Below are 22,618 nucleotides of genomic sequence, written 5' to 3' on the forward strand. Positions count from 1 at the left end.
TGTTTCATTGTAACTCGGTAAAATGTGAAAACTCATATTCTCCGAGAACCGCGAGTCTCAAACCACACAAAAAAGTGACAATTACTTTTCCGATTTCCCCAAAATTAGACGGATGATCCGCCCACCTTGGAGAAGAGTATAAAATTCGGGCCAGAGGAAAATCTCGCAGCTACACTAGGAAACGAATGCTAGGAGAGGGTGGAAAGAAAGATGGAAGAAAGAGAATATGAAGGGAGGTACAGTAAAAGGAATGAAAAGGATTGCAGCTAGGTGCCAAAGGGACGCATCAAAGAGCCTTAAGTAATGCCTACAGTGGTCCGCATGAGGTGCACCGACGGCACTACTTCCCCATGGGGAAGAAACCTTGGGTTTTCAGATGTCCGATTTTTGGACACGCGATAAAACCAACAGCAGATGATATCACAAAGAAACGTTAATTAATTCTTCAAAATTAAATAAGACGTGTCGAATATTACCAAAATACTGCATCGGCGTGTACTTATTGCCCTGTAAGCAGTTATTTCTTCATAACAACAGTCTAAAACATATATTTCTAGCAAATTTTAGCTCTTAAATTTCCTCAATAATAATAATAATAATAATAATAATAATAATAATAATAATAATAATAATAATAAAAATAAATAATAAATAAGAAAAAAAATAAAAGTAAAAATCGGAGAGACCTAAGAAATTTTCAAGTTGTATTTTCTAAGAGTACGGAATTATTCTTGCAATTACTAAACAGTTTAAAAAGATAACTTTGCTAACACTGTTAATTCCTACAGGGCTGGCCTGGAGGGTTTGCTCATAGTAAATATATTAGATCTTATTTAAATAAGCAATGAGGGTAGCGACCACTGTCCCTGCAACCCAGTCTTTCTTGGCAGAATACCCGTTAGCTGCCCCTAGAGAGTGGGCCAGTTGGTAATTATCCTCTAAGGATGGGCTGTCCTGTAATTGTCCTGAAAGGTATTGCAACTCTGTAATTACCTTAAGAGGATTGGCTACTCTGCAGCAACGATATACCTGAAACCAACCGCCGTTCCTCGAATTTATTACGGTATTTCAAAGCATTTCCTACTGAACGCGGACAGCACGTGGCAACTAAGGTTACTGTACTGTAGGCACTCGAGAGGTCTCCTTTCTTACTTAACTGATTACCCGACACTCTGACCTTTACGCGAGGGGAAATTTCCTTTTCTTTTCTCTCTTCTCCTTTCGTATTGTTTACCCTCCGGATGCCTTATTGGCTCTGTACTGCGCTCCTGTTTCTAGGGGCAAAGGGAAACCTGCGAAGTTGAAACCAATAATGGTTGACAAACCTGGCACTGGTATGTACGTGGCTGTTTCTACCTGACGTGCTGTGTATGACACATACGCATATCTTGACGATAGCGCAAGACTTTCTCTCATATTTGCATATTTTCCTGGCATTATTTCTGATCTGATTCAGCCTGAGATATCCCTGGAACTGGTGCCTTAATCGGAGTGACTTCAGACTTGGTATGAATATCCCTGAAATCTGATTTTCCTCTAAGAAATGTTTACACGACCTAGAACCACATACGCACTATAAAAAAAGGGAAGAGGGGTGGGGGACGTTTCCCCGATCAGCAAAGAGCCACACACACACACACACACACACACCCACACTCACAGCTTCCTATGTAATATCAATAACACCGCATTTCGTAATAAAAACTGATCTCATTTCTAACATACAACCTCTACAGGTAAGGCCGGACATTTCTATTACTCCACACTTTTTTACGTAATACACTCGAAGGCACCGTATTTTCATCCGGTATATTTATGCACAAATGCGTATCAGAACTGGAAATGGAAGGTCCGTGGAAATTTTCGTACGTTTCTTCAATACCTCGCTGTCTTATTCCTAAATTTACGTTGACATAAAAGCGATTAGTTTTTCTTATTCTGTTCCTTCTCTGACATATCGTTCATCTTTTCCTTTCCGTTTCAAATTTCTGTATAAGATCCAGGAAACAAACCAACACAATGGAAAGTGAAGCACAAAACCGAAACACTTCATTATCCCGCGAAATTGGGGGAAGAAAAGTTCGCATATTCATTCTCTCGCTCTTCCTCTCTTTACATTTTGATTTATCAGCATTAATTGGGTATAATGACCTAAGGGATGAGCAGAACCTCGTCAGATCCTCTGCTTCGTTAATGAAAATGATGATAATCAAATGAAAGGAATTGTAAGCGGACCCTTCAAGTTTGCTGGATGACTTCCATTATACACACAGGCACATATATGTATATATGTGTACATATAATAGACAGACTGATGGAGAGAGAGAGAGAGAGAGAGAGAGAGAGAGAGAGAGAGAGAGAGCCTCTGTTGGGAGTAGAAGTCCCTAAATGGCAAAATGAACCTCTTGTCTTGAGGCGTATGGAAACACTCGGTCTTTATTCCTCACTGGTGTCCGAAAAGCAAAATGAATCCTAACCACTGTGGGTAGTGTTGGTCACCAAAACGACCGGGAGCATGACATGTGCGAAAAAAACACACACCCATACATACTAACAAAAGGAAATAATAAATCACAGGCGTCTGAACGTATGCGGATGTGGTGATCTGGAAGCTCTGTACATGTAGTGAAACACGGGAGAAGGAGCAGTGTGCACTGGTGTGGATTCAAGTCAAGTATACCTTAGTTTAACCAGACCACTGAGCTGATTAACAGCTCTCCCAGAGAGGGCTGGCCCAAAGGATTAGATTTATTTTACGTGGCTAAGAACCAACTGCTTATACCTGGCAACGGGACCTACAGCTTATTGTGGTAATCCGAACCGTATTATAGCGAGAAATGAGTTTCTATCACCAGAAATAAATTCCTTTAATTCTTCATTGGCAGGTCGGAAAATCGAACGCGGGGCCAGTAGGGTATCAGCTGAGAACGGCACCCACCCGTCCAATGAGGAACTAAGCGCTGGTATGGAAAGCACCAAGAATGAATGAATCATGAAATCTGGGATTCAAAGCCAAGCACTGGGATACTTTCGGCCATTCAATGCTTAAGATGGTTTAAAGAGGGATTTGGAGAGGTTAGACAAGATAAAAACCAGAAGATAAAGTGGGAGAATCGCCCCAAAATAAAAAGTAGCCAAGATGAAAGAAAGGAAGCGGGAATGGATGTAAGGTAAAAGACTAAGAAGTGGGAGCAGCTAAGGGCCGCAGCCAAGCTGCAAACACCCTTTAGAGACACTTACAGTGCACCACACAAGGTGCACTGACTACTGTACCTGGTTTCTGGAATAAAGTGCTCAGAATGAGCTACTGTGCCTGAGTTTCTCTCATACTGGGGGATTTCTGGAATGAGTTACTGTGTCTGGACTTTCTGGAATAAAGCGCTCAGAGCCTGTCGGGGAGACAGTGTCTCGGGCAGGTCTCTGGTGTTAGCGAAGAGCCTACAGGGGTGTGGAGACTAGACCATGTTAAATGGCATAAGTTGCGAACGCACCATGAGCAGCAATGCTTGATGGAGGGTTAGCAGTCGTAGTAGTGTAGTAGACACGACGGTCGTCTAAAATGTTCTCAGACTTGCCCATAAAGCAGAGTAGTAACTAATACTTTCTGTTGTGACTGTATAATACGACTTACCTAACTACATACTACCTTGACTAAGTTCTTGGGAATGCGTATAGCTCTCTGCAAGATAGATACCGCAAATATTGACACCAGGAAAGATGACCAAAGTGAAAACTTCTTGGACATTGTTTACTTGTTTCTAGAATAACCCAGACCGTTCTACGGGAGGTTAGTAATCCCGGATGAAACACAAGTTCACCATTTCAAACCTGAATCTAATATTCAAAACAAGCAATGTAAGCGCCAATGCTCTTGCCCTCCCAGATAGTTAAAAGTTAAGTATACCTTGGTTTAACCAGACCACTGAGCTGATTAACAACTCTCCTAGGGCTGGCCCGAAGGATTAGATTTATTTGACGTGGCTAAGAACCAATTGGTTACCTAGCAACGAGACCTACAGCTTATTGTGGAATCCGAACCACATTATGACGAGAAATGAATTTCTATCACCAGAAATAAATTCCTCTAATTCTTCATTGGTCACTTGAAGGGAGTAAAGACTGGAACTGAAATATAAGATTTAGGCTAAAGGCCACGCGCTGGTACCCATGAGGTTATTCAGCGCTGGAAGGGAAACTGACAGTACAGAAGGTTTTAAAGGTATAACAGGAGTAAAACCTCGCAGTTGCACTACGAAACAATTGTTAAGAATGTGTAGAAAGTAAGATGGAAGATAATATGAACGGAGCTATAGTAAAAGGAATGAAAGGGGTTGCAGCCACATATATGTATATACATATACATACATACATACATACATACATACATACATACATACATACATACATACATACATACATAAAAAATAAAAAAAACAGTATATATATATATATATATATTAACAAAACTTTAAAATAAAAATGTGATATAAGTTAACCATATACTGTACATATATATATATATATATATTCAAAATGATATATATATATATATATATATATATATATATAAATTTATTTATAAAAGAAAAAAGCAAACGATTAACCTAATTTTCTCAGGCCAACCCAAGTGTTTGAGGAAGCACAAAAAAAAAAAAAAAAAAGCCTCTTTCATTATTACTCAGCAGTCTCCCCAAAATTCAGGTTACTCGGTCCGCCAATTTTACATAAATTTAAAGAAATAAAAACATGGAAAAGTGTAAAGTTACAGGAATAAAAAAAAAAACGCCACATTATCTTTTTGGTAGACTACAGAGGAATTGTAAAAAAAAAAAAGAAAAAATAGCAATTATTCTCTCAAAATTTCCGGAGATTCCAATTGGAGCAAAGGGAAAAGGCTCTGCATTTACCCATAATCACATTACGCAAGCATCAACCCTCAGAACGAAGACCAAAATTTCTCCCCATTTCTTTTTCCAACTACAACAATTTGGAGGTTTGTTCTAAAAACAATGGCAGGATTTTCAGTAAAAAGACCCTACAGGACACATTCGGTTTAATTACGCCAGAATTCCGGCTATATACACGAAGCGGTGGTTACGGAGAGGCCGGGGCTGGACGGAGGAGGCTATAAATCCGCCCCCAGTGGGTAAGGGGGATGTTGGAGACAGAGAGAGAGAGAGAGAGAGAGAGAGAGAGAGAGAGAGAGAGAGAGATTTATACGCAAGGGAAGGGCTGGTTTTAATTTTGTAAACCCACTTAATTGAAGTTATGATTTCACTTAATTGCACCGAGGTTTGTTTTGTGAATGTAATGCGGCATGAAATCATTCTTTTCTTGTTTTGACCTAAATTGATGATGAAGTATGACCAACTCTTTTTTTTTTTTATATATATATATATATATATATATATATATATATATATATATATATATATATTTTTTTGGACAATATATATATAATATATATATATATATATATATATATATATATATATATATATATATATATATATATATATATATATATATATATATATTATATATATATATATAAATTTATTTATACGATTAACGTCAAAGAGACGGATTTACTCAAAAAGAATAACCGGTAACTAAATTAAAGAGTAAAGTTACAGGAATAAAAAAAAAGGAGAGAGAAAAAAAAAAATAAAAGAAAAAACGGCTCTCAAAATTTCCGGAGAGATAATCAGCATAACCTCTATTTCTCCCCAACTACAACAGAGAGAGAGAGAGAGGAGAGAGAGAGAGAGAGAGAGAGAGAGAGAGAGAGAGAGAGAGAGAGAGAGGGCTGGTTTTAATTTTTGAGATATGATCATGAGCAGTGTACAGTTTTTTTTCTTGTTTTGACCTAAATTGATGATGAAGTCCAACTCTTTTTTTTTTTTTGGACCAAGATGGACTTAGGAAAAGAATAACCTGGTAACTACTATGATAGAGAATAACCTGAGAGAGAGAGAGAGAGAGAGAGAGAGAGAGAGAGAGAGAGGGGGTTTCAAAGGCTACTTTGAGGCTGGACTTGGAAAGAACGACAGCCGCTTTCCGATGGCAAATGAAACCACTTGGATCGCTCCGGATTCAGAATTATAGAGGTCAGGGGTAAAGGACCAGAAAAGGAACGGAATATTTTAGACGAGAAAGGGGACGAACAAAAACCGGTGGCATATAATAGAAGGCACAATTACGAGGAGTAACAGCGGATTTCATCTCTATGGCAGGACAGAGAGAAGTTGTATGGTATTCTATTTTCTCAACTGAAGGACCTTTTTCTTTTAATATCAAGCTCGACGTAAACGATTTTTGCCAATATATACTTAAATTAGCTTTGGGGAACTGGAATTCTGAAGTATACTTAATTATGTCTGATAACATATGTTTTCACTTATTTCTAGACCTCTCAATCCTTGACGCTTACACCAGAACAAAGAACAAAGCTCTCTCTCTCTCTCTCTCTCTCTCTCTCTCTCTCAAATTTATAAAAGTGAGCGTACGTTTGTAATGTCTAGTAGGCGCATGTGAAATTTCAACCTCCGGTTTCAAACCAGAATCCATTTATAGTTCTTTCACATGTGAAATATCACCTGATGTAGCTTTCTAGACAATTTCGCTGTACACCAATCTTTGTTTTTTTATAACTCTTACAACGTGAAGGACAGTTCCTTTACAGCGCAGACAAAAAATAGTATTCAAGATTTACCCCACATAGTAAGGGACCCTGGAAGACTAACTACCAACGAAAACTTTATATAAAAATAAGTCCTCATCTGCAAAACTTTCAACTAGAACAGTGGCTAGTGAGATTCTCATTCATAGTGTATTGCTCACTCCAATTAACGTAACATGGAAAAGATGGATTTCTAAGACTTCGTTTCAAAAAAATGGGAGTTCACCTCGAATTTTAGGCTGATTTATACCGCAAGCTTTTCCAAAAGTGATAAGACTGCCGTTCGATATTTGAGAGATATCTCTAAGGCAGTGATTCTCAAACTGGGTGCCGTGGAACCCCGGGGTGCCACAGAAAGTGCCCAGGGGTGCCGCAAGATTGTCATGAATTTTGTCTTTGCTAGATTATCTCAATGAAAATTTGTAAAAAAAAAAAAAAAAAAAAAAAAAAAAAGTCTTCATATAATTATTATCAGTGTCTATTCTAATATATATGTACTGTATATGTGTGTATATACATACATATATGTGTGTATTTGTGTTAATTCAAGCGACATGGTGGGATGGTGAAGAAGGGGTGCCACGGTAATGATTACATTAGTTAGGGTGCCATCACTAAAAAAAGATTGAGAACCACTGCTCTGAGGCATAAACCATGAAATATTTCGCAAGGGAGAGCAAGTGTGAGCAGGTTACAAAACGAATGCTTGAAGTATACTGGGAGGAGGCAAAAGTCCTGGTGATGACGGTTCTGCGCTGCAAAGGCATACGGAATGGCTGTGATCACGCGAATGCTCTTTTAAAGGTGACCCAACCTCCATCGAAAAACTATGGAATAATGCGTCGGTGCCAGCAGTAATTAGTTCTTTGGAATCATCTCTTAAAACCCACCTCCAAAAGTTAAGTATACCTTAGTTTAACCAGACCACTGAGCTGATTAACAGCTCTCCTATGGCTGGCCCGAAGGATTAGACTTATTTTTACGTGACTAAGAGCCAGTTGGTTACCTAGCAACGGGACCTACAACCTATTGTGGAATCCGAACCACATTATACCGAGAAATGAAATTCTATCACCAGAAATAAATTCCTCTAATTCTTCATTGGCCGGCACCCACCTCCAAATTACACCAAAATTATCTTTTATAAAATAATTCGGCATCGTTCGTCTTCTTTGCACGTGACGGCAGTACATTAACAAATTTCTTAAGATTGACTGATTTACAGATTTTAGGCACACATGCCAAGCACTGGGGCAAGTAAGGGCATTCAGCGCTGAAAGTTTGAAAGGTGTATCAGGAGGAAAACCTCGCAGTTGCACTATGAATCAATTGTTAGGAGAGGGTGGACAGTAAGATGGAAGAAAGAGAATATGAACGGAGGTACAGTAAAAGGAATGAAAGCAGCTGAAGTTAGGGGCCGAAGGGAAACAAATTTCTTAAGAGGGCCTTATCTCTGCACTCAAAGCGAAACATGAGAATGTAATGCGATAATTAAAGTAGTTTTACTAAATAAAGTATACGTTTGCAAAGGACGACAAAAATTTAATTTCATACTCCAACTTTCATATGCAACTCATGATGGCAAATTCATCAACAGTTACAAATTGTATTCATGATGATGAAAAAATTCTGACTACGTACGTATGCCCTTTAGACTTCACTGTATAATTAAATTGCTAATAGATTTGCTATGTGCTGAAAAGCAATTACAAATTCCTAAAGCCTTCGATGTTCCTTATTTTTCGCTAAACACGAGATTTTTTAACAGGCACTTAGGCTCACCATCCAACATTTACAAGCAAAAATAGCAAAGTGGAAACGCCGATTAGATAAGAACCCTTTATCCTTGAGACCAAATCTGCTTTCCATCAACAGCGATTCAGACGCTGTATTATAACGAAGAACAATTGCTATAGACTACCAGGTGCTGCTGTTCAAGGGAAATCAATCACTCCTTTCTGCCGTCCAATTCATTCATAACGATGAAAACACATATTCAATGCCATAAGCACACAAAAACATGTACCCGAACGCTCGGAGAAGTATTGTTACAGTAAATCCTTTCTGATTCAATTCGTTTTCTGCCAATCGTATTCAACTTTCCGGCATTTCTATCTATGAATTCTTTCTCTCACGGTTATCCATTATTCCACACTGTACTTTAAATCTCTTGGCGCGCTTGGCCGATTAATAATAAGGGTTGAAAGCAACGGCTCAATTAAACCCTTTACCTCCGTAGCCGGACGTTCAGCACGTGGCTTTCAAAAACACAATTAGTAAGTCCCCAGTATTTCGATCCTAAAAGCAATATGCCTCGCCCAAGCAGAGGATCTAACCACCACTCCTTAATCTTTGCCTGGACAGACAAAGTGGTCAAGAATAAAAGCATCCTTCTTTCATCTCGTGTCGTCATTGTTGCCACACCTTGCTGATGGCACATAATGCTGTGGACCTCTGTAATTTTCTGCAGCATTTGGTTACCCCTCCCCCCTGTACCAAGGCCAATCAACGTTTACCCCTTAAATGCAGCATTTGTGCCACATTTGCATTTAACCGTCTTGTATGCGATGTGGTCTCGATAAAAAAGGATACCACAAAATGAAGTTGAGCCTTTAAAGACGTGTTCGAAAATAGCTGAAAATGGCTAGAGTATTAAATCAATTAGTACTCAGAAGTCCAATGCTTTACATATACATCCCACTACAAAATTAACAAATTTGCACATCACAGACCATCTGCTAAACTTTTCCAATTGCTAAAAACCAACAGCTTCAGTAGCCACTACTACAGCTACAGGGTGGCTCTCGAACTGGTGCTTCAGAATATTTTTCCAAGAGTACCCGACTCACTCCCACCTCTTGAAATGCAAGGCCCCTCCTCCATTCCACAAGCGACAGTCAAAAGGATGACCTCAGAAACGGCAAATGGTGCACAAACCCCTCTGTCTCAAAAACGGAAGCCTCTTCAAGACATAAGATTCAAAACCGAGCTTGCTTACTCTCTTGCAACTAAGATGTTTGCAAACTTCCTAACAGACTATCACGTATATTCAATATGGACGTGATGGGTTCTGGGTTGAACTTATCTTCCATCGCTTAGTCAGGTCTCTTACTGTTTTCCTACATATTTATATTTCATAAGCTAAGTAGCCTTCACTTAAATACATATTTTTTTCAATGCTTCCTGAGAAAATGAGGGCTGTACAACAGTGACAACATAAATGCATCTTTTTTTTCCGCAAAAGCGTTTCATCGTTTCAATGAAAAGTGAGAAGTACGACAGATAAAAGAGTCAGCTGCACACCCTTCGGACCTTGGTCGTATAATTCATTTTCTCCGACAAGGAAATGAATCTAATCACATGAGGTCTACAGTCTTCATCAAAAGTCTTCTATGTTTATGCAGATATATTTTCAAACGTGTACGCATGCGTCACTTACTTAACCAACACAAACTCTGAGAATCATTGATAAATTGACTGACTGACAATTCAAAATGAGGAGTTCAAGCAGGCACAAATCTAAACTTTTCCCCGATAGCTAAATTTTACGAAAATACTGTAGGCTTTTCTTTTCGGGCCATGTTAAACTTTGACAAATTTTCTTTCCAATTAGATAGTTTATTGCTATTTGTGCCAGTCATTGCGTACTAAAGCATATAACCATCATTTTTGTCAATATGGATATATGTATGAATGTATTTGAATTTATCCTTAATTATGATACCGGTTGTTGTTTTCTGTAAAAAAAAAAGGGGGCAAAATAAAGGATTATTTTTACCTTTACCTAATTTTTCACTTACATTTATTTACATTCTGGAAGCATCGAACTTGAACATGCGAAGCATATAACGTAACCTACTTGACATAAGAACAAGATGCAATTGCAAAACATTTTACGTTTTACTGTTATTTATTTTACGTCGTTGGTACTCTGACATATATATATATATATATATATATATATACATATACACATACATACATATATATATGTATATATATATATATACATATTTATATATATATATATATATATATAATATATATATATATATATATATATATATATATATATATATATATATATATATATATATATATATATATATATAATATATATATAACATCAGCAAGATTTATATTAAATTTATAAATAATTCCTGTATATGGCTTTTCAGTCACATCCAAGTGCCATTTTTGTCAAAAAATAATAAATTAAATTAAAAAATACTTTTGATGCCAATGTACCAAGATGAATATTCGTGAAGACTAATATCTATATATATATTATAATAATATTCTCTGATATATATCTGTTTGGTTTTAAATAATATTATCATATTAAAATTATTAAACACATTATTATTATTATAATACTTTAATTTCTCCTGATATATCTGTTTGGGATTATTAATATTATTATTAATACTGCTAGTACTACAGCTAATATCATTCGTATGAAACATGCCAAAAACCATAAAATGCCTCCCAAAACAAAATGTCCATATGTCATCATAAACATGCTTCGTTTGGCCATATAACTAAACTCATGAGCAAGCCTCCCAAAATCCAACGATTATGTTTCACTGATATAACTATTAACATACCATGTCACTTGCTGAAAAAGTGGTACGTTTGGCCTGAATATTCGTTAGATAAATATAAAAGAAATATGGTGGAGAAATACAAAAGAAATATAACTTTAAGACAGATACTAAATGAGCCCCAAAAAATCAATTAAATTCAATTAGGCACACGATAGCTTAATGCTTGGCCTAACCATCGTCCACCCGATAACAAGAAACTGAAAGTCAATCCCGTGGTGATAAGATATTAAGATATCTATTCTACCAGCGACCGGCGACGGCGAAGAAGGCCAAAAAATGACACGTTCTTTTGGTTTTCTGCGTTCTATTTTTTCCTTGGTCTTCCCCTTTCTTTCCTAAGCTTCTTTTGATGTGGTTCAATACACTTCATCAGGCGGACCGTTCTTATTGCGGTTTCATTTGAATGGGGTCTAGTGATTATGTGGAAGTGTTAATACCAGCGCAGAGGCGAAAGAAACCACTCAAAAACAATCCGGTGGATGATTAAAGAATAATTGGAAGCCACAAGTCCGCATCCCCTATGTTTATGCCATTACTTCGGCACGTACGAGGCGTTACTACCTCGTATATAAGGTGGCAGAATTCCCTTACCTCATCATCCGGTCTCAGGCCGTCATCCAATCAAGATCCACTGGCAGATCTTGACGGAAGAGACCACACAGATCAAGCCCCTTTCTCGAGCCTGCCACCATTCCATCGGTCTAATCTTAAGCAATAAACCCAGCCGATTCCTCTAACCTTCCATTAACATTCTCTGAGCATGTTGAAGTGGTTCGTGGTCCCCCTCCTCCTGGCTACCGTGTGTTGCATCCGTCCATCGGCCAAGGCCGACTCCGAAGCCACAGGTCTCGACGCCATCATCAGCAAAGAGTCTCAAACCCACCCACGGCAACAGGTGTCATCGTGGTCATCACCATTCTCGCAATGGCGTTGGTTCAACCCGGTCCTGTCTCTCCACGAGAATCAAATCGATGAAGAACCGACCAACGGCCATATGGAGGCCAACTCTCCTTCTACAGCCGCCAACGGTGGGACCGAAGACGACGACTCGATGCTCTCTCTGGTGTTGCTCCTGAATGACAGCGAGGAAGAAGCAGAAGCCTCCAGAGCCAAAAGCCAAAGGCTGAAAGACATTTCTACCAGAGCCCCGCCCACATTTGTAAAACGGGCGAAAACTTGCGCGAACCAAAATCAAAGCCGCTGCCGTCGGGGTCAGGTCAGCATGATTCCAGCCAATCAGGTAAAGCAGGGTCTGGGAAGAAGACTACACATCTGTCCCGGATGTCCTCATTCAGTTCTCCCAAAAGCAAGCCGAGGAAACCGTCTGCAATGACCTCTCCGTTCAGCTCTTTCGCGTTGACCTGAGCGAACACTATCTGGAACCCGTTTGGGTGAAGGAGATCGTTCACTTGGGCATGTGTCCTTCCAAGTTGCAGACGAGATCCTTCGGCAAGGACGTGTGGCCTTCGACCATCGTGGAGGCGAAATGCCTCTGCAACAACCAGCCCTGCTCGAATCTCGGAGGAGACTTCCGCTGTCAAGCCGTTCGCAAGCCGATTCGAACCTGGGTACGACACGTGGAGAAGTTCATGCCAGTGCAAGAGATGGTCACGGTGGGGTGTGTCTGTGTGCAACGAACGAGTCCCGAAGGGAAGTATGCAAGACCGGCGATTGAAGCTTGAACGACCCCTTTCAAATCACTGTGTAGACGTAACAGTTTTTATCTAACATGAAGTAAGGTCATGTTCATCACCAATGTCAATTATACTACATCGTTTGGGAAATCATAATCTGTTGGAGTCTTTCATGAAAGCTGTTGTTTGTTCATCATATTCTGATATTTAGCCATTTCAATAAAGCCTTACTGAACACTGTAATCTACTTCTTGCTGCTCATGATATTTTTTACTGACTATCCATGTTTTACTTTGAATGGCAATATCAACCCTTACAGTTAAAACTGTTTATATATGATCATTCATAACTTTAAATACGGAAATAAATAATCAAAATACGGACACCAAAGTTAATTACTCACTTTCAGTACACTATATTTCGATGGGATGGTATGTTATCATTCATAATGTGCACATTTTCGTAAGGAACAATCCAGGGTCAACGACAGACTACACAAGCTTCCTTTTGTTTTGTCTTATGAAAGGACAACACTTCTCTTGAAAGTTATAGTTACAATATCTTAATTCAGTGGTTTGTTCTTATACACACACTAACATCATGAACAAATATATATTGGTGAGCAATCCAATAAATTCATAGCCTGTCTGGAATTGGGGTAGGACCCCATTAAACGTCTTATGTGGAAATAATCAAAATGTGTGCAGTTCAATCATGAAAACGCAGGCTAACAAATTCAACTACTCGGGATCCTAAGCTGTAACTGGAGGGTCCAAATTCAGATGAACATCCGAAACTGAAACTCACTTTCTGATAGGAATTTGACATAAACTCTGAAGTGAATTTGAAGATACTCAACGTTCTTCTGCCATTAATCAAAGATGCAAATTCCAACCTTCTTGCCCCCTATTTTTCCCGTCCGATCTGGGCTAGCAACGGGCATCTATCTGCTTATGCCACTGACCTCTGAACTTAAATATAAAAAAATATAAAACATAATCCAAGATATCGATGGCAGGCAAACATACACGTGTCTTTGCAACTTTAGATAAGTAAATAAATCAAAAATAAATTACTTTCAAGGTTGCAGGCATTTCAGTTACTTTAACAAACAAAAGACAATGACATCGACCATGACGGTAAACAGCAACGCCTTATAACCCACAAATAATCCAGCGCTGCTGCTTTGTCGGTCATTTGCCACTGGAAAATACGACACGAAGAGGAGAAATGAGATGGAAACAATTCCCAACAGTTAAGAGCCCTGAAATACAGATCCCATAACCTCCAAATTTCACGTCATTCCCTAAAATCTACATCGACGGGAGTTCACCTAAAGGTCAACTTCGTTAAAATCAGCTTACGGTGCAATATGTCTGCAGATACTCTGCAACTGATAGCGCAGACAGTTGGCAACATCAACAATTCACCCTGTTACAAAAGAAGAGAGCTGTCTGTTCAATGACTTTCAGCTATTCAGCATAAAAGTATATAAATGGCAATGAAGCATTTTGCAATGAGAGTTTCGCGAAAGGACTGGCAGGATTTCATGGACTGGAAAATAAACAAAGAAAGGGTCTCAATGTTGATGGCTATTCACAGATACCTGTCGCGTTATCTACCTGTGCACTTCTCCTTGTCCAAATACATAAAAGATTTAAAAAATAAGGTAGAATTACCATTAAACATACAAAAAAATATATAAAAAAAATAAAAAAAATTGTTCTCTTCAAACAAAATTTAAATGAAGGAGACCATCAAATTATAAAAAGGCGAGGATGAAGCGTTTCCAGACAAAACCATCATAAAATAATTAACGATGCAAACTTCTCACAGGAAAGTGAATAACTAAATCGGGATTAAGCCGAGACGGCTGACGTTTAAGACAATGTAAGAGAGGAAAAGGGTCTTGTGTTCTTATGGAGATTATGTTTAAGTTATAAAATAAAATTATTGTAGAAATCAAGAACAAAAGGAATTGAAACGGTCTTTCATAAAGGTAAAATAGAGATTGCGCAATGGTAGGAACAATATTAGCTTATGTAAGAGAGAGAGAGAGAGAGAGAGAGAATAATGATAATGCAACACTGGGTAACATGGAAAAATTATATAAATGCGAGAATGTATTATCCAGCTTTTCTGCTCTCCCTTCTACTACTTCCCCCCCTCTCTCTCTCTCTCTCTCTCCTCATCACAAACACACACACAACTTCCTCTTTTCACCTTCGCTGGAGAGCTGGAATACCTTCCCGACCCGCTCTTGTCTGTTCAAAGTCAATTTTAGTCTTGAGGCTGAGCCATAATATAACTTCGAAGCCAATCTAACTTGGCTCCCCAAGTAACTTCATCTCTCTACAACGGTTTCTACTCAGTTCACCTACAGAAAGACTATATTAAATTCTCCTGATGGCGTTGATGAAAAAAGTTTGAGAGAGAGTCTCTCCTTTACTTGACTATTTAGTTTGTTAGTCTTCTGATTAAAATCTGTTCCTGGAGAGGGTTAATTGCTCAATGAACCTTGGACAAACTAAGATCATGACTTCTCGAATACTTCATCGTTGCTAATTTCTCATGGCGTTAATAATGAAAAAAGTCTGAGAAAGTCTTTTCTTTACTTAACTACCTAGGTTGTTAATCTTTTGACGAAAATGTGTCCTCGATATGGTCGCTATTCACTGAACCTTGGACAGGCAAGGCCCTTTCTTTGTCCGCTCTTTAAATTAAAAATTATACTCTATTCGCGACTTTTCGAATACTTCATCATGGCTTACCGCCAAGTACTTTTCTTACACGGAGAAACGCACACTGCATTACAAGAAGGACAAAATGGATTAAATCCTACATGTTTCGTATGACCTTTACTCCTGCCTCGTGTAGACCCAATGTCAGAGGCTGGCGGAAATTTCCACGACCTTGTTGTTAAGTGACAGCAGGCAAACTTGGTGGTGTTCGCATAAGCTGCGGACGTAATTCTCCGGCGGTAACTTCTCGGTGACGTAAATTATCTCGCCGACCTATTCCGTTGAAGCTTAGGTTTATGGGTTTGGTTTAGAAGTTCAAAGTTAGGTTTGGTTAAAGGGGCGAAGAGTAACAGAGGAAACCCGAACTCTCTTGTTACTGGCAACTCCTTAACCTGTTACCTAACATGCTTTTATTATTTCAATGAGCGGGTGTATGTTTTATAAGGGGGTGTGACTTTCACGAACTTTCATGAACGTTTTATATCTCGATTTTTTTTTACGAGCTCAGCATAGTTACTGCGATGCTGATAAATATTAAACAATCAATCAAGCCGAAAGAAACTACCTTATAATATATCTTGGTTCCTAAGAATGTATCGACTTTGACAATGTACACAAGTGATACATTTGGCAGTAAAATGGCAACTATTGCCTTGAAATTCTGAACGCACAATAAGGTTTCAATCGTAATAATAATTCTTCTGTGTAAAATCGTGTAAAATCTCAAGATTCCGTCCAAATATTCGTCTGTATAAGCATGGCGACGGGTAATCTAACAGATGAAGGCATACCACCTGCACAGTTTACTGTCGCTTACGGCTGTTGAGGATTTTGTTCCCGACATACTCGTGCGCTATCAATTAACACTTATTAATTATGGAAAAGGTAAGTCTACCACATACATATTAGCGTTAATAAATTCCTATGAGCACAAGTGTCCAATATCAAGGACAACACATACACACGGTCTACTAACTATTAGGTACGCCATTCACTGCTTGTGTCAACAGAGGCACAATGAGCCTAAACAGAACTTGTCTAAATCGTATGCTTCTCGCGGGGATCGAACCCAGGTTTCCTTCCCATACAATATTTCAGATCACAAAAATGGCGATGGATTGTTAGGATAAAAGGAAGACAAGCAAGTACTATAAGTCTATCACAATACATGAGTTTCATGAAGCTGTCAGTTCATAGCTAAGAAAGGAAGTTGCTATCGGAAAATAAAGTAATATCACCTTTTGTTAATAAAAGATCTCGTGGCTTTGTCACTGGTTGTAAAGTACTACTTGCGCTTGATGAGGCTGCTTTGTTTGTAAAACAGTCGAGGGTAACGTGTAAACAAAGATGCCAAAGTTGTTTGTTTTTCTCACGTGGAACCTTGTGGTATACGCTTCGCCTCAAAGAGATTCTATCGTGTTAACCTTCGTATTTGAAATCAAACATTCTCTTGTAACCATATTATCACAAACTACACAGAACTTCACAAAAAGTTTATCAATCCACATGGGAGTATATTAGTATGTATACTGTACACGACTCTTTTCCAAGATCTTGAGTTCAGTATCGGCGCGCAACAACAATTATTACTTCTTTTTACTTGTTTTTGAAGTGAAATCAGAACCCATCGGGTTCGTAAACACATATTACTATTGGACGCTACCTTCCTGTAAGGAAAATACTGAAAATTATATTTTTTAATGCATATAGTAAATGCACAGTAATGATCTAATTTTACATTGTACATGTGTATTTATATAAATGCATGCATGTATATATTTATATATATATATATATATATATATATATATATATATATATATATGCATAAATACATACTGTATACATTTATACACATACATGTAATATATATACAAATATATACAAAATATATATACATACATACATATATGTATATATGTATATAATTTTCATATATTCCTCGTCGACTCTAACCACTCGGCTATTATGGTAGCCGAATGGTAAAAATCGATTGTTTAATGCTGTACCTAAACCAATATCCCAGGTTCGAATCCTGACCAGGACAGAAACACTTATTTATAACTTCCTTGAGTTTAAGTTATTTCCAAGGTATCGTTAATTCAATATATATATATATATATATATATATATATATGTTTATGTATATATGCTATATATATATATATATATATATATATATTCTATATATATTTATGTGTGTGTGTGTGTGTTGTGTGTGTGTGTGTTTGTGTGCTGAAAGGACTCTCTGCCCTCTACTTTGTTCTTTTTATTTTATTCCTGTGGTCTTTGCTCTCTACATCTCTCTCTCTCTCTCTCTCTCTCTCTCTCTATATAAAGTATATATATATATATATATATATATATATATATATATATATATATATATATATAGATCTAGATCTATATATATATAAAGATAAAGAGAGAGAGAGAGAGATGTGGGAAGGGGTTGTTAACGCAAGAACAATTAGCAAATTCTGATGCAGGCACTCAACAGCACAATGGTATTTACTGATATATATCGGTTACGAGGAATCAAACTTTTTAGAAAAGTGAAGCTTTTTACCCAATATGCGAACGAAAGAGGAGTTGCATGCTGCACAAGTAGTTTTTAGACTTTTTTTTTTTTAATCTGATGCAAGAACAATATTAAAAAGATTCAAATCATAAACACAGACACAGATATATTATATATACTATAGGTGTATATAAATACAGTATATATATATATATATATATATATATATATATATATATATATATATATATATATATATATATATATATATTATATATATATATATATATATATAATATATATATATATATATATCCTGGGATATATATATATATATATAATATATATATAAATAATATTATAATATATATATATATATATATATATATATAAATATATATAATTTCCTCGATGCCCAGTCACAAGTTCGACTCCTAGGAGGTAAGGAGAATGGCCTACTCTGTTACAGTTCATATATCTGCTGACCTAGTGACATATGTATATCAAAACGACTGTAGTATCATATTTATATATATATATATATATATATATATATATATATATATATATATATATATATATATATATATATATATATATATATATATATACACAAACACACATATATAGATACATACAAACAGACATATATACATATTCATATACATATTTACTTATATATATATACACTGTAAATAAAACTGGTAAATCAGCAATACATGGAGTTGAACCTATTAAAATGACAGAATCTGCATCGGAAGAAGCCTAAATGCAAAGCTCTTTAAATCCACACCAGCGGTGACGATACAAATGTTTAAATAAATGAACGCCATTTGATGGTTCAATCACCGTCTACACTGATTCAGTCTTTTCCTGATTTTCTCATCTAGTTCTCTCTCCATTAACGAACCTCGATACCAGTGAATACGCACGAAATGCAACGCTAACAAACTACAGTATTTCTTCAAGTTCACTTCTACATACCCGTGTAAGGAAAGGCTGAGGTTCTGAGGTTTCTTAAAGGAAAAGGAATACAATCTATGGATATAATGAAAACCAAAATTTTCTAGAGTAAACTGAGGGAAAAAATAACGAAGAGACGGATGCGAAAGACGAGACGACGGCAGAGAACAGGATGAACTGCACAGGCAAGGAATATGATAGCAAATCTGCACTAATGGTGGGTTGGTTGAAGAAGACAGACAGTCAAATAGGAAACGCAAGATAGAAGCGGATTTTGATTTTATGAAATTTCGGCTGTCAAGCCAAACGCTGGGGAACTTTCGGCCATTCAGCGCTTAAGACAGTCAAGAGGGAGTTGGAGTGACTGGACAGCAAGGTAAAGAGATCTAGAATATAAATAAGATCAGTACATGAATCTAAACTTGGAAGTAACAGTTGAGAGGTTGGACAGCAAGACTGAAGAAAGGAAGCGGGTATGGAAGTAAAGTAAGAGGCTAAAAATCGGGTACAGCTATGGGCCGAAGGGACGCTGTACACCCCTTTAGTAACGCCTACAGTGCACAACGTGGGGTGCACTGACGGCGCTACATCCCTCCCCCTTTCCTCCCCACCAGTCAAGGGAGAAGTAGCAGGAGCGTAGGCTACTCAGCTGAGTTTGATGATAAGTTCTATGAATCAATTTTACTGCCAAATTTGCATCTTCACCAACACCCTTCATGCATATTTGAATGCGTATCTTGTTTTAGATCACAACAAATCTGTGCTCACATCTCTGTTCCTAGTGGAGCTCCTCAGGAAGACCTTCTGCCGTTTAATCTTTACTTCTTTTTCAATTTATACAACGTCCTTCAATCTTTTCACAATTTTTATCACTATTTTTACATTTGCGTAACTCTCTGTACCTCTTCTCGTCTATATCTTCATGAAAATATCCATCACAATTCCCCAGTCTCGAAATGTTCTCCTAAACAATGTCGGCCATTAATCAGTGTCCACAAGACTCGTTATATTAAACCTATTTCTCAAGCTGCTCTACTTTTTCAATTTGTCTGTCTTGGACGTCAATGGCATACAATCTCTCACTTATACCAACATTAAGCAATTGAAAAGGCTTGAATTCATCATGGAGAGGTCACGCAACGCCTCGTCGCTAAATCTTAAAAAAAATAAATAAATAAATAAATAAAAGTGGATGAGGTGGGAACTTCCCTTAAAAAGTACATGAAAATCAGATACTAAATTTTTCGTTGAGAATATAGTAGCTTTCCCATATTAAAGTGGCCCTTCCTTGCTATAATTCTTGACAGGATTAAATTTTAGATAACACAACATTTCACAAGGCTCTTCAATGAACTTCAAGTTTAGGTCATTTTTCCCCTAATAGAAAGTGTCATTGTCTTTTTAAAGGTGTTGTCAGGAGACTCTGTACACTTTTAATGCGTCCTGTCTGCAGTCCTCAGAATGATTAACTATTTACCTGTTTCTTTCCTTGTGCTTTCAACCTTTCCAAGTGACTTGGGGGTCTGGTTTTCACATTTCTCACAGAGTATCCCCTTTCAGGTGTAAAGACTCTTAGTTCCTTGAGAATTTCATGTCTCTCTCTCTCTCTCTCTATTTATATATCTATCAGTCTGTCTGTCATGTAATAAAAATCCACAATTATATAAATAAACTGTATAAATACGCAAAAGATAAAACAAAGACTTTCAAACACCTGGACGGTGCTCCCCCCTCAGCGTTAAAGTTAAAAACGTAATCACTGAGGAGGAGCACCGTTCAGGTGTTCGAACGTCTTTCTTTTAGTTTTCTGTAAAGAAAACTATTGTGCCGGCTTTGTCTGTCAGTCCGCACTTTTTCTGTCCGCCATCAGATCTTGAAAACTATACTGAGGCTAGATGGCTGCAAATTGGTACGTTGATCATCCACCCTCCAACCATCAAACATACCAAATTGCAGCCTCTAACCTCAGTAGTTTTTATTCTATTTAAGGTTAAAGTTAGCCATAATTGTGCATCTGGCAACGATATAGGGCAGGCCACCAACGGGCCGTGGTTAAAATGGGCCGCGGTTCATAAAGCATTATACCGAGACCACCGAGATAGATCTATTTTCGGTGGCCTTGATTATACGCTGTAGCGGCTGTACAGAAAACTCGACTGCGCCGAAGAAACTTCGGCGCATTATTTACTTGTTTATCTTTTGCATATTAATACAATTCATTTTTATAACTGAGGCTTTTTATCACATGACAATTGATCAAGATATTGTGAGTTTCTCAGCAATCTGTCAATCTTAACGTCCTGTGTTTTAACCTTTGACATGGGCATCATATGGGTCATTTGTTTTACCAGTTTCGCCAGCACCCACTTAACAAATTAAGGGATGCTGGGCACTCTCCAAAATCTAATTCTTATTATATATCTCAGTCTACTATACAGCCCTAAAATGGAAAACTGCAGGATCTGCAAAATTTTCGAAACAGATATGCCACCTATTGGGCTCGTGAAACACTGATACGCAAGTTATTGCACTTCCAAAACGATTCTCCAATGCTTCCCACGAGTATTTAGGCGGTCCCATTTTCAGTCTCTGCACAATCGGTAGTAAGGCCAGGGAAAGCTGCAGTATCTACCATTTTTCTCAGTTTTGTATTTTTGCAGATACTGCAGGCTTCCATCTTAGGGTAGCATACTATACTTTGCTTACACATAATAGGCATATAAGGGTGTCAGAAAAATTATTTTGGGAGACGTTATTTCGATATTTAAAATTCAAAGCTATCTACTCAAAGAGATGTCTTCACAAACTCTTTACAGGGAAAATGAAGCATGTAGCTACCTCTCCTTTTATGAGAAGTCACAACACAGAGAACAATCAGAGTGATCAGAAACCAATGCGGTGAACCACAACACATTTACTGCACACCAAAAAAAAAAAGAAAGAAAAAATCAAATTAAATTATCGATTCATTTTCTAAAAATGGTGAAATCAGACAAATTCAAATTTCAACAGGGATGGCAAAAATACAAAATTAATCAAAGATATATATATATATATATATATATATATTCATATGTAAGTATGCATATATATACACACATAAACACACACACATATATATATATATTATATATATATATATATATACATACATACATATATATATATGTATATTTATATATCAAGTACTATCACTCACAAGAACTTCATAACGTTGACAGATACGCAAAAATCATGCCCCTATGAAGAACATACACAATGAAAAGCATAGACAGACAGACGCCTCAGAAAACATAAGTAAACATCACCGGGAAACCGCACAGCCAAATTCAGAAAACTAAAATACTCACACACACAATAGTCCGCAAACACAACACACACAGACACACACACACATACTGAATCCACTCTCACTCCACTGAGATTTGAATGAACACGAAAAGTCAAAGGTAAATCCACAGCGTTCTGGG

General features: G+C 37.4%; 1 long non-coding RNA gene and 1 pseudogene across 3 annotated transcripts in view; one reads left to right on the forward strand and one right to left on the reverse strand.

The window, feature by feature from the left end:
• LOC136833682 (uncharacterized) overlaps positions 1–22,618 on the reverse strand; it is a 185,488-nt gene that overhangs the window by 40,332 nt on the left and 122,538 nt on the right. The gene's annotated exons all lie outside the window — the stretch shown is intronic.
• On the forward strand, positions 11,668–13,522 carry LOC136833886 (uncharacterized; annotated as a pseudogene).

The sequence above is a fragment of the Macrobrachium rosenbergii genome, chromosome 52, assembly GCF_040412425.1.
Source record: "Macrobrachium rosenbergii isolate ZJJX-2024 chromosome 52, ASM4041242v1, whole genome shotgun sequence".
Lineage (NCBI taxonomy): Eukaryota > Metazoa > Arthropoda > Malacostraca > Decapoda > Palaemonidae > Macrobrachium > Macrobrachium rosenbergii.